The following is a 10,594-nucleotide window of genomic DNA, read 5'->3' on the forward strand; positions in this document are numbered from 1 at the left end:
CTTTCACTATCCCCTTCAATCCTTACCTCTCAAAAATGGCCGCCGTCGCCGCCATCCGTCCTTTGGTCTCAGTCCAATTTTTCGAATGAGACATGGCCTTCAATTAAGCCCAAACCGTGGCCTTACCCGAGTCTTGAAGGCCTCGATCTGACCCGACATCGTCACCTCGCCGGCCATCTAAATCGACGGCGGAAGGTGGGAGCGATTTCCAGTTCATTCTTTTGCTGAGAGCAGATGCCGGAAAGGCGTAACGGCCGGCTACAATGGAAGCGGTGTGATTTCCGTGGTCGTTAGTGTCTCTGACTCTCTGGGAGATCGAAACTCCACCGCCCATTTCCGCAGCCTCTTTGTCGACTCCGACTTCTTCGACGGCCTCGGGTTGGGTGGAGATGCCAAGAAGGAAGTGGTTGGGGGTAAGAGGGCCGACGGCGGCGGCGGTGACCACAAGCATAGCAAAACTCCATGGATGGCTCCTTTGAGTCTGAGGTGGCTGAGCTCTCTCTAAGGATTGCTTCCTTTTTCTTTTTCTACTTCAATTTCATGGTGCCTCTTTTTCTACTTCAATTTTATGAATTGGATCATTGACCCACCGCGGTGGTATTGGGGATTGTTTGGATACATACTGCACCGATCAAAGGCTGCTGAGATCGGAGCTTTTCGGGTTTGATTTTGGTGAGGGTTTTGGTTGAGCTTCAATTGAAAATGGAGATGGCTATGGGTTAGTGAGGATTCTGGTCCTTGATGAACAGAGACGAAAATGAAGAGATCTCAGAATGGGTTTATGATGGAGGTTCGTTTGGGAATTTTTTGTGATGGAAGAGATCTAACAAAAATGGGTTTATGAACGGATCAAATTCCTCTCTTTTTATTTTTATTTTTATTTTTTTTATTATTATTTTTACGAGCTTAGAGAGAGAGAGAGAACTAGAAAAAAAAAAAAAAAAAAAAAAAGAGAAGAAAAAAAGACAAAGAGAAATTAGAAAAAGAGAGACAAAAATAAAAAAAAGGTTTTGGGGGTAGAATAGTCATTTTAGACATGTTTTGGACCTGTTGTATGAGAATTAGAAAGAATAAGGACTATCCAGTTTAATTTGAAAGGCGAGGGACTAAACTGTTTTTCAGGGAAAAGTTTGAGGAGTAACAAGTATTTAATCCTATATATATATATATATATATATATGTGCGTGTATCAAAATATGTAGGTTCTCTTTTGAGCTTTTTGTCTTCTGTCATTTTTGTACCCTACAACTGTTTTTTCTTTTGTTTTCATATGCTAATTAATTAATTGGCTTCCTGTGTAAATAACCCTCCTTCTGCTGTATATTTAAAATTAAAACAAGAAAAGATCGAGATGGGGTAATTGTTGGCATATGAAAACAAAATGGAAAAGATAAAAGGTCCAAGAATGACAGAAGACAAAAACCGAAAGAGATCGAAAAACCTATCAAACTATTTCCTTTTTGTAACATCCCAACATGTAAATTCGATCAAGAAATTGATCTTATTTCTCAAGATGGTCTGCCATCATTGAAAAGGAGGCTACCAATATTGTTAAATTTTCTATACTTGCAAAAACAAAAAGTTCACTGTTAAAATACTCTTCTCATGATCCACGCCATGAAAATAAGTAATTTCTTTATCCCATGCGTAGTATCAATTGCCTTATATGCATGAAAAGTCATTAACATAAATTAGCAAGCTGCTAACTTACTTTGTGTCATGTGTTTCATGCTCTAGACGACCAATCAATCTTTTGTAGAATACGCAATAAAATCTACCTAGTCTTGAGAGGCATGGATTATATATATGCATGTGAACATGAATCATGTGCAGAAAACTCTGCAAAATACTTCTCATGTAAGACATGAATTATGAGGATTGATCATCACTGATAATCAGGCGTGGATGCAAAGAGCAGTTATTCCTCTCTCCAATCCATCACCTTAATTCTCAAATATATCCATGACCAACTTATCATATATATCAGCACGTCAATAGGTACGCAGTAATAATAATACAATGTAAGTGTGTGTGTGTGCGCGCTTGATATAACTTCTATGATTTGATTGATGTGGAATCGTGTTTATATAAACATCCATATCTATGTGCATGTGGTTGATACATGGATGGTTGATACTAGCATTTCTATGTTTTATTATAAATGATGATGGGTTGAAGAATAGTATAGTACCGTTGGCCGTTGCCTTAATTCTTTACGGTTATTTTTAATCCATCACACAAACACTACTCATCGATCTGAAAAGTAGAAGTGAAACTACCCTCGGCTATCAACTACGAAAGGAAGTAGCTAGATTTGGAGTATTCTTTGCAATAATGGCCTTCGTGCTCTATTCTAGTCCATTTCTTTTCGGGCACAACTTCTGAGGGAAGGGACTGAGCTGGGCTTTAGGGTTTCGATTAAAAGCGTGGGCGTGTTAGAAAATCTTAGAATTTATCACATATATCTAGGGTTTAAGTTCGTTGTTTTACTTCAAATATGAAGAATCTTCTAATGAAATACAGCTGTCAGCAATTGGCATAGATTTAACATATAAGATTAGATAATTCCCAGCTTTTCCGAACAAAGCATTAATAATCTTTTTCTGACCAAACAAAAAAGCATTAATAATCTTTTGCATGTCTGAAATTCGTAATTTCAATATACAAAAGCAAAAGTGCGTTCTCTTTCACAAGATTACCTATATTGGTCCTCTTAGAATATGTTCGTGTACTTTCAATTATTCCAGCTAGCACCATTAGCTAATTTATAAAAAAGAGTACGTACGACCAGCCTCTTAATTTGACTCATAATTAAGATGCAAATTAACGACACTTTCTTCCACCTCAAAGTACAGGTACAATTCCAGAATGTATTTTATGTTTATCAGATTTGGTTTCCATTAGGTTTCTGTTGTTTGAGTTTGACTCTATGATAACAAAGGTTTTCCTTTAAGATTTTGGGAAAGAAGAATGAACGGTGCGTATTAAGTATTTGAAAGAAAATGAAACCAATTGACTTCTAATCGAGTACGTAATGCAAAGACGACTTTAAGACAGATCCTCAGGGCATTACTCAACAAAGCTCAGCTGGCTCAGAACGAACTCGAAACATCCATACCATTGGGACGTAGTTCAGTAATTAAACCCTTGTGAATCTGTTTTTAGTGAAGACGGATTAAGCCAAAAAAAAAAAAAATTTATTTATTTTATTTTTTACCGAAAAGACCGATGTTTTCAAAAGTTATTGGCATTGGCTGCCTAAATTTGATTTCATAAGATATGATCAAGTAAGGTGATCATGATGTATTGCTTACATACAACTACTTAGACAACAAGGGCACTGAAGTCTCAGAAACAGAAACAGAAACCCTAAATTCTTTTAGTTAAGATATAGTGATATACCACCTTTTGTTTTAGTCAGAAGCTAGAATTAATGACGAGGAAGCTATTGCAAAAGAGTTTGATGACCCAGAAGAAAAACCTTTCTGGAAAAGAAGGAGGGAATTTCGTGACAAAATAATGCCACTACCACCAAGCTAGATTTAGAAGAAGTTGCTGTTAAATAAACAAAAGTGAAAATCTATTTTTGGGTAGAAAAGAAGATAATGTTTATCCCAATATTCCCATTTTGGAAAGGCTGGCTGATTTGGAGGGCATCCCACACAATCTAGCCTAATGGAAAACTTAGGGTAAAGGAGTGGTGGAGAGAATGGGTCGGTAGTAGTGGTGATATGGTGTGATGGTGGTGGCTTCTGGTGGTGCTGGTCATGGTGCTCTCAGTCATCACATTATGTTTGTGGGGCCGGCCAAGTTTCTTTCATGCCTACCATCAACTGACTCGTGAGGGTCTATAAACCATAGGCTCATCTATGATCGATTCCCACCATTACTATTTGATATATTGCTGGGCTGCTAGCTAGGGTTTTCATCTGGGAAAAGGTACGAGGATAACTCGATAGTGATTCTAAATTCTCTAACATGCTTGGGAAAAAGTCATGATCCCCAGTGCTTTAATTAGCAACGTTTTTCATGCAGATATACCCTAAATCCTAAAAGAAACTCGAGGCATGAGTAAGTACGTTCAGACGTTGAAAGCATGATTTAAACAAAACGTTGCAATAAGCAATTCATTCATTCAACTGCAAAGCTTTCTGACAGTCTAGAGAAAGATAATGAAATTTGGCAATGTGACAGGGACAAAAGCAGATGGCTGTCAACATTTCGTTTTCAGGGACCGATTTCATGCTGCCATCTTCACTATATCATCATAAGCACCTTCATGTACAAAACTCCTAGGTATATTACAATGCATTTGTGTACATAATTGAATGAGGGAATAACTGTTGCAACAATTGAGTGACTTATATTAGTACTCTAGAAACATAAGAGGATCCGTTTGAGTTGCCAAATGAGGGCTTTTTTTGGATAGGTACCAAGTAAACTCGGTCCTGTGCACCCGGTACCCTCACAAAGAAGCAAGAGTTGAGTGCCTCTCTTGATTCAATTCGAATTTGGAAACCAAAAGCTTCTTTTGCTCAAGATCTTGTCTGAAAGGTTTGTGGGAGAATCATTGTAGACTTGTAGTATTCATGAGGTGCCAAGTGAAGACATGCAAGATGATTCAGCTAGAGGAAGTAAACGGTCATGGGCTCATGGCAGGAATTTGTGGATGATGAAATTGCACGAGATTTGGAACGAGAAGGGATCAAGTTACTGAAGGTTGGCTAGTCCAAATCATATACATTCCGACAGAGAATGACTTGGCCTTAGTCTGAGCTTAAAAGCTTCTACAGAAGAGTCTTTTGACACATGAACAGACACTGAGGTTGTCATTGCTTGGCCCATTAAGAAACAACTCAAAATTATTGATAGAAAGAGGATCTCTGGTGATGAAGCAAACCTTGAACGAACAATTCAGTCTACTTTCATACAATGTACTAGAAGCATATATATTATTGTGATAGGCTCAATGGGCAATATCTTGAGACTACCGCAAGATACGCCTTATTAGAGAAATATCAACCTAGCTACAAGACTGATATAATCTCGACAGGTTGAGACTTGAGGCGTCTAAAACATTAGCGCCGTTTTTATAAATATTTTTATGCATGTTTATTTGAGTAAGATCATGAGTTACGTTCCACCGCTGAAACATGGATCGAGTGAATAATACAAGATAAAGAAGACAATAATTTTCAACCTAGCATGAAAGTAAAGATAGAACCTTATGCATGATGTACGTTAAAGATGTTAATGTTAAGGACTTAAGGCTAAATCTGTGCTACATTTTCGAGATTTTGAACAGTTTACCACATTATGATGTAAATATTCAGAACATCTTTTACTTGTTGGTCCACATGTCAAAGGCAATATCATACTAGCTAGATCTTTCCAAGGAGAAGCAAGTGTTCATTTCATGTCCATGGACACGTTAGACAACGTACAGAACACTACCAGTCCACAGTTACATGTAACACTCATCATTCATCTTTGAAAATTGAAACCATCATTTATTGGACTTTCTCGCGTCCTCGAGCACGTCGTGGGTGGCCTTAAGTTGATATCCCTAAATAAACTGTGGATTTACCGGCCGTATAGACCATCACAAAAATAATGGTTTTGAGAGATGTTGAGTCGGGCAAATATGTTCTCAAAAACATGCGGAACCATCCCACTTGCAATATGATATGCAGAGGGCTTTGACAATATACAATTTCTAGCTAAACAAGCATGGACTGATGACATTTACACAAGATTGCAAGTCTTTTCCACACGATTGAGAAGAAGCGAACAATGTAAGAGATAGAATTGATTACTTGCCCCCTAAACAAGACGTACAGCAGCTTGAAAATTAAAGTGTTTATGATGATGATACACTCAATGGAGGGAATAATGAACACTCTAAGGAAAGTTCCACGTTTGCAGATATTCCTGAAAATTTTAAACTGCTACTCGCTCTCCAAGTTCTTAATAATTATACTTGCTCTCCAAGTTCTATATTTCTCTGTATATTTATACTTAAGTATCAAGCATGCTAAGATTTAATTTGTATAGGAATCAAAATCTCTGTATAAATACTGTAATATATGATCAAAGCTAGTGTGTGAAAGCTTTGTGTGAAGAACAGAGAGAATTTAGAGAGAAAAAGAATTTCTATTGATGGAAGATGAGGCTCTGATACATGATAGAAAACTGAGGTAGCTACTAGCTTATATACTAACTACGTACTTATGCTGCAGATTGCTTACACGTGGACTCCAGCTGTAGGCCACAAGTTTATTAACCATACAGATAAGTAGGCAGCAGACTAACTAATTAGTAATTGGTGTAGCTAACATTATTACACATAGAGAAAACTTGTGCATGATCAGATGATGTAATTGAGCTGAATAGGATCATAGTGCTAACAGTGTGCTTTTGATATCATTCATTCTGCTTCTTATATGCATTAGAGCTATATGCGGCAGACAACTTAATAATAATAATTTTTTCCCTACTTTTTCTCTCATGGCTAACTACCGTACCCTCCAGTTCTGTTCCCACCGTGACTAATCTCTTATATATCAAGCTTGCCGTAACAACTATCCTCTCTGGCTTGCTCAAGTTGTTCTCATCCTAAAGAGTCGTGGTTTGATGGGCATCGCTGAAGACACTCTTCCTTGTCCTCTTGCTAACCTCAAGGATGATAAACAAAAAGCAATTGATGTTGTGAACGTACCCCGAGTATGAAGCATGGATTCTCAAAGATCAAATGATTTTCAGTTGGATCAATGGCTCCTGACTCCTTTTGTCTTCGCAATAGTAGCCCGCTCTACTTCTTCTCGTACTACTTGGTTGGCCTTGGAAAAACTTTATGCCTCGCAATCTCAAAATCATATTTGACATTTACATAGTGAATTTTTTTGCACTACTCGAGGTAATTTGTCTATCTTTGATTTTCTAGGAAAAATAAATGTCATTGCTGATAACTTGGTTCTTGCCGGTAATCTTATTACTAACAAGGATCGTCTCTATTATCATGCATAATGTTGGTCCTTTGTATGAAACAATTGTTAGCTCGGCGCAAGCCCGTGATACTCCTATTACTTATGATACTCTTGAAGCACTTTTACTCGATCAATGCTGAGCGCATGTTGACAAATAACACAAGTCTTGCTATTGACATTGTTCTCACAACTCTAGTTGCATCTTGATCTCGTGATAGTGTCTGAGGTCGGGATCGTGGTCCTTTTTTTAGTGGTATTATTCATTTTGCTAGTAGTCGTGGTTATGGTGGTGCCCGCTCCAATAATCTCGACGACAGTTCTCTTTCTAGTTCCAACAACCATAGTAGTGACTCTCTTCTTGATCTTGGACCTTCTCATCAAAATATTGTGCCTGGTTCATCTCAGTCTTTTTCTAGTGCGGGTCATGTTCCTTGTCAAATTTGTGGATGGTCTGGCCATGGTGCTTTGGATTGCTTTCAACACATGAATTCTGAGGGACACATTCCAACCCAACGTCTTACTGCCATGGCTGCTCAGGCATCTCTCGCCTAAGTTCTTCTACTTGGTTGCTTGATACTGGAGCAAATGCTCACATCACTAATAACTTGGGTCGCTAGCTTATCCTCAAGAATATCATGGTACTATTGACGGTATTGCTAGTGGATCAGGTTTGAAAATTGCAAATATTGAAAATTCTTCTATTTCTCTTAATTCTAATTTTTTTTTTTTTTGAAAGATGTCTTCATTGCCCTAACGGTACTTCTAGTCTTCTTTCAGCCAATAAGTTTATGAATGATAATTCTTGTTATTTCGTTCTTTATCCCAATTATTTTTTTGTGAAGGATTGCGTGACATAGAGAACGCTTTTTTGTAGGTAGACTGATGATGGGACTCTTTCCTTTCTCTTCTCATTCCAATAGTTATTTTGTCACATAAATTGTTCGATGTAGTTGGTGTTCGAGTCATTGCTCAAGTTTCGCACTCTCGGCTTGGTCATCCGTCCTTACCTATCATGAAGCGTCTGTTCTCCAATAAATTATTACCACTTTCAAGCTCTTATTTTTAGAACAGTTTTATTCCTTAGGCAAGAGTCATAAATTACCTTTTAATTTGTTAGAGTGTTTCCCAATTTCTATTGGAACTTATACATTCGGATGTCTGGAGGTCATCTTGTTTATCAGTTTCTGGATTTAATATTATGTTATTTTTGTGATTTCTCTCGATATTCTTGGATTTATCCCAGGAAATTTAAGCATGAAGTGTTTCCTCATTTTGTTCACTTTCATACTCATTTTGAAAAATTGTTTACATGTCCAATTAAGGCCTTCAAAAATAAATTGGCCACAAATGGATCATTCATCATTTATCTTGTCCGCATCACCTTAAACAGAATTGTTTAGCCGAACGAAAAAACCGTCATCTTGTGGAAACTGCTATAACAATGTTTGCTAATGCCTCAATGACATCTAGTTGTTGGGTTGAGTCTCTCAATATTGGTTTATATGTGATTAATTGTTTGCCATCTTGTGTCCTTCATTATGTTTCTCCTTATGAAATTTTTTTTTTGTAGATTTCCTTCATATGATTTTTTACGAGTTTTCGGATGTAAATGTTATCCATATTTAGTTCCTTATACTCATAAACTTGAAATGAGGTCTAAGCGGTGTGTTTGCTTAAGGTATTCTCTTATCGAACTTGTTTTAACAATTCGCCTAAGGAAGATATATGATGACAGTGCATATGATAAATTGAAGCTGACAAGGAATAGTCTCAGGTATACGAACGACGAAATCAAAATAGGTTAGATATGCAGACATAGGGATTTGGATTGGATGACCTTTTATGACACAGAGAGGGCCATAACCTCAGTTTTACCAGAGGTATCCTCCAAGTGTTCACTTACTGCATTGATAATGATATTGATATGGATAAGTTCTTCAATCACCCAATAAGTGCTGATATAAAGATTGGCAAAAATATTAGGACTTAACTGGGGATCGATGGAGGGAGTGGATAGAGTGGAAGGGAGTTTGTAGACTTAAATCGTTTCAATGTGTTGCTTTGTAGAAGAAGATTTTAATAAGTTATTATGATCCATTTGTCCCAAAGCTTTCTTTAGCCTGCATCCCGAACCATTTTTTGCTCACAAATGCTTCACCAATATTTCTCTAGTTTTAGGCAGATTTTGTGTCATTTTCAAATTAGAAGAGATACTTTTGGTAAAAAGAAGGATCCAAGGAGATTTAAAGGAGGCTTTAATGATTGATTTAGTTCAATCTTTGTATGAAAACTGTAACTCTTTTTTTTTTTTTTTTAATGTACGTAAATTGAACTTCTAATTATGGGTAAAGTGATACTTATACTAATCAATTATCTTTCCAGGTTGTATGATCTTAACACATCATGTTAATTTCGTGAAATCTCACAGACGATTTTAATCAGATAGGTAAACTTTGTTATAGTTGTTTTTTTTTTGTTGAGTAATTTGCATGATAAAAGTCTGACCGTTATGATTGATCACCAGTTTCAAATGTGAGTAACAAATTTTTGATGTTATCAACAAAATACTACAATTTATTCTGCACCAAGGCGGGTGAGTATAATTCCTGGGAAAAAATGTCTAAATCCCCATAAAGATACGCTGTGACCACATTCATAAATTGCATGTTCAGTTATACTTATTCGGAAACTTCCAAAATGACAAGGTACTGGAACATAATGACTTCCATTATGGGAGAATATGTCTCCTCATAGTCGATTCCAGGGCGTTGAGAGAAGCCTTATGCCACGAGGTGAGTTTACAACATGATTTGTCTCAAATTTACATTATGGATCCACCACTGGATATATTTACCCACTGGATATAATATTATCTTTTGTACTAAGGGATTCTTTGAGAGATTTCACGAGATTAACATGATGCGTTAAGATCAAACACATAAATTAACACACTATGTTCACTCTGTGTATTGATATCATAATTCGTGTTAAACTATTACTATAATATCTCTGTGTATGAAGCTGGGGGCGTGGTTCGTTTAATGTTGTTGGGTATTGCTAACGTAACAGTGTGCGAGTGGTGAATACAAATCAAAGTTACAACGTTTATGAACAATGATTTTCCAAACTTCTTGCTTCTAATTGCTTTGATTTGGTTTGTCTTTTAGTGAAATAGCTTCTAAATTTTTAAATGCGTTGTTCTAGTGAGTTTCAAAGCCCTAGATGCTTTACATTCATTTCAAACAATTTGATCACTTTGTTTCTAGTTTGAGTTTATGAAACTATTACTATAATATCTCTGATTTGTTGAACTATAGAATAATTGACTTGTCTCAAGTAACTTTGTAAAAAATCCTTAAATAATTGATTTTATTGAACATGACTAAAAGTTGATGTCATATGTACATAAAAGAGCTATAATCAGATAAGGGAGATGAATACAAAGTTTTCAACAATATATCAAATTAAAAGATCTACTATTTTTCATTCTAATTTATATTGCAAAAAATATTTGTTGTAAAGTTGATATTCCTATCTAATTAAAAAATTAACTACATAAAGTGATACTTATCCTAATCAATGATGACGCTCATTGACCTATCAATTAG

Source organism: Rosa rugosa, chromosome 4, assembly GCF_958449725.1.
Source record: "Rosa rugosa chromosome 4, drRosRugo1.1, whole genome shotgun sequence".
Lineage (NCBI taxonomy): Eukaryota > Viridiplantae > Streptophyta > Magnoliopsida > Rosales > Rosaceae > Rosa > Rosa rugosa.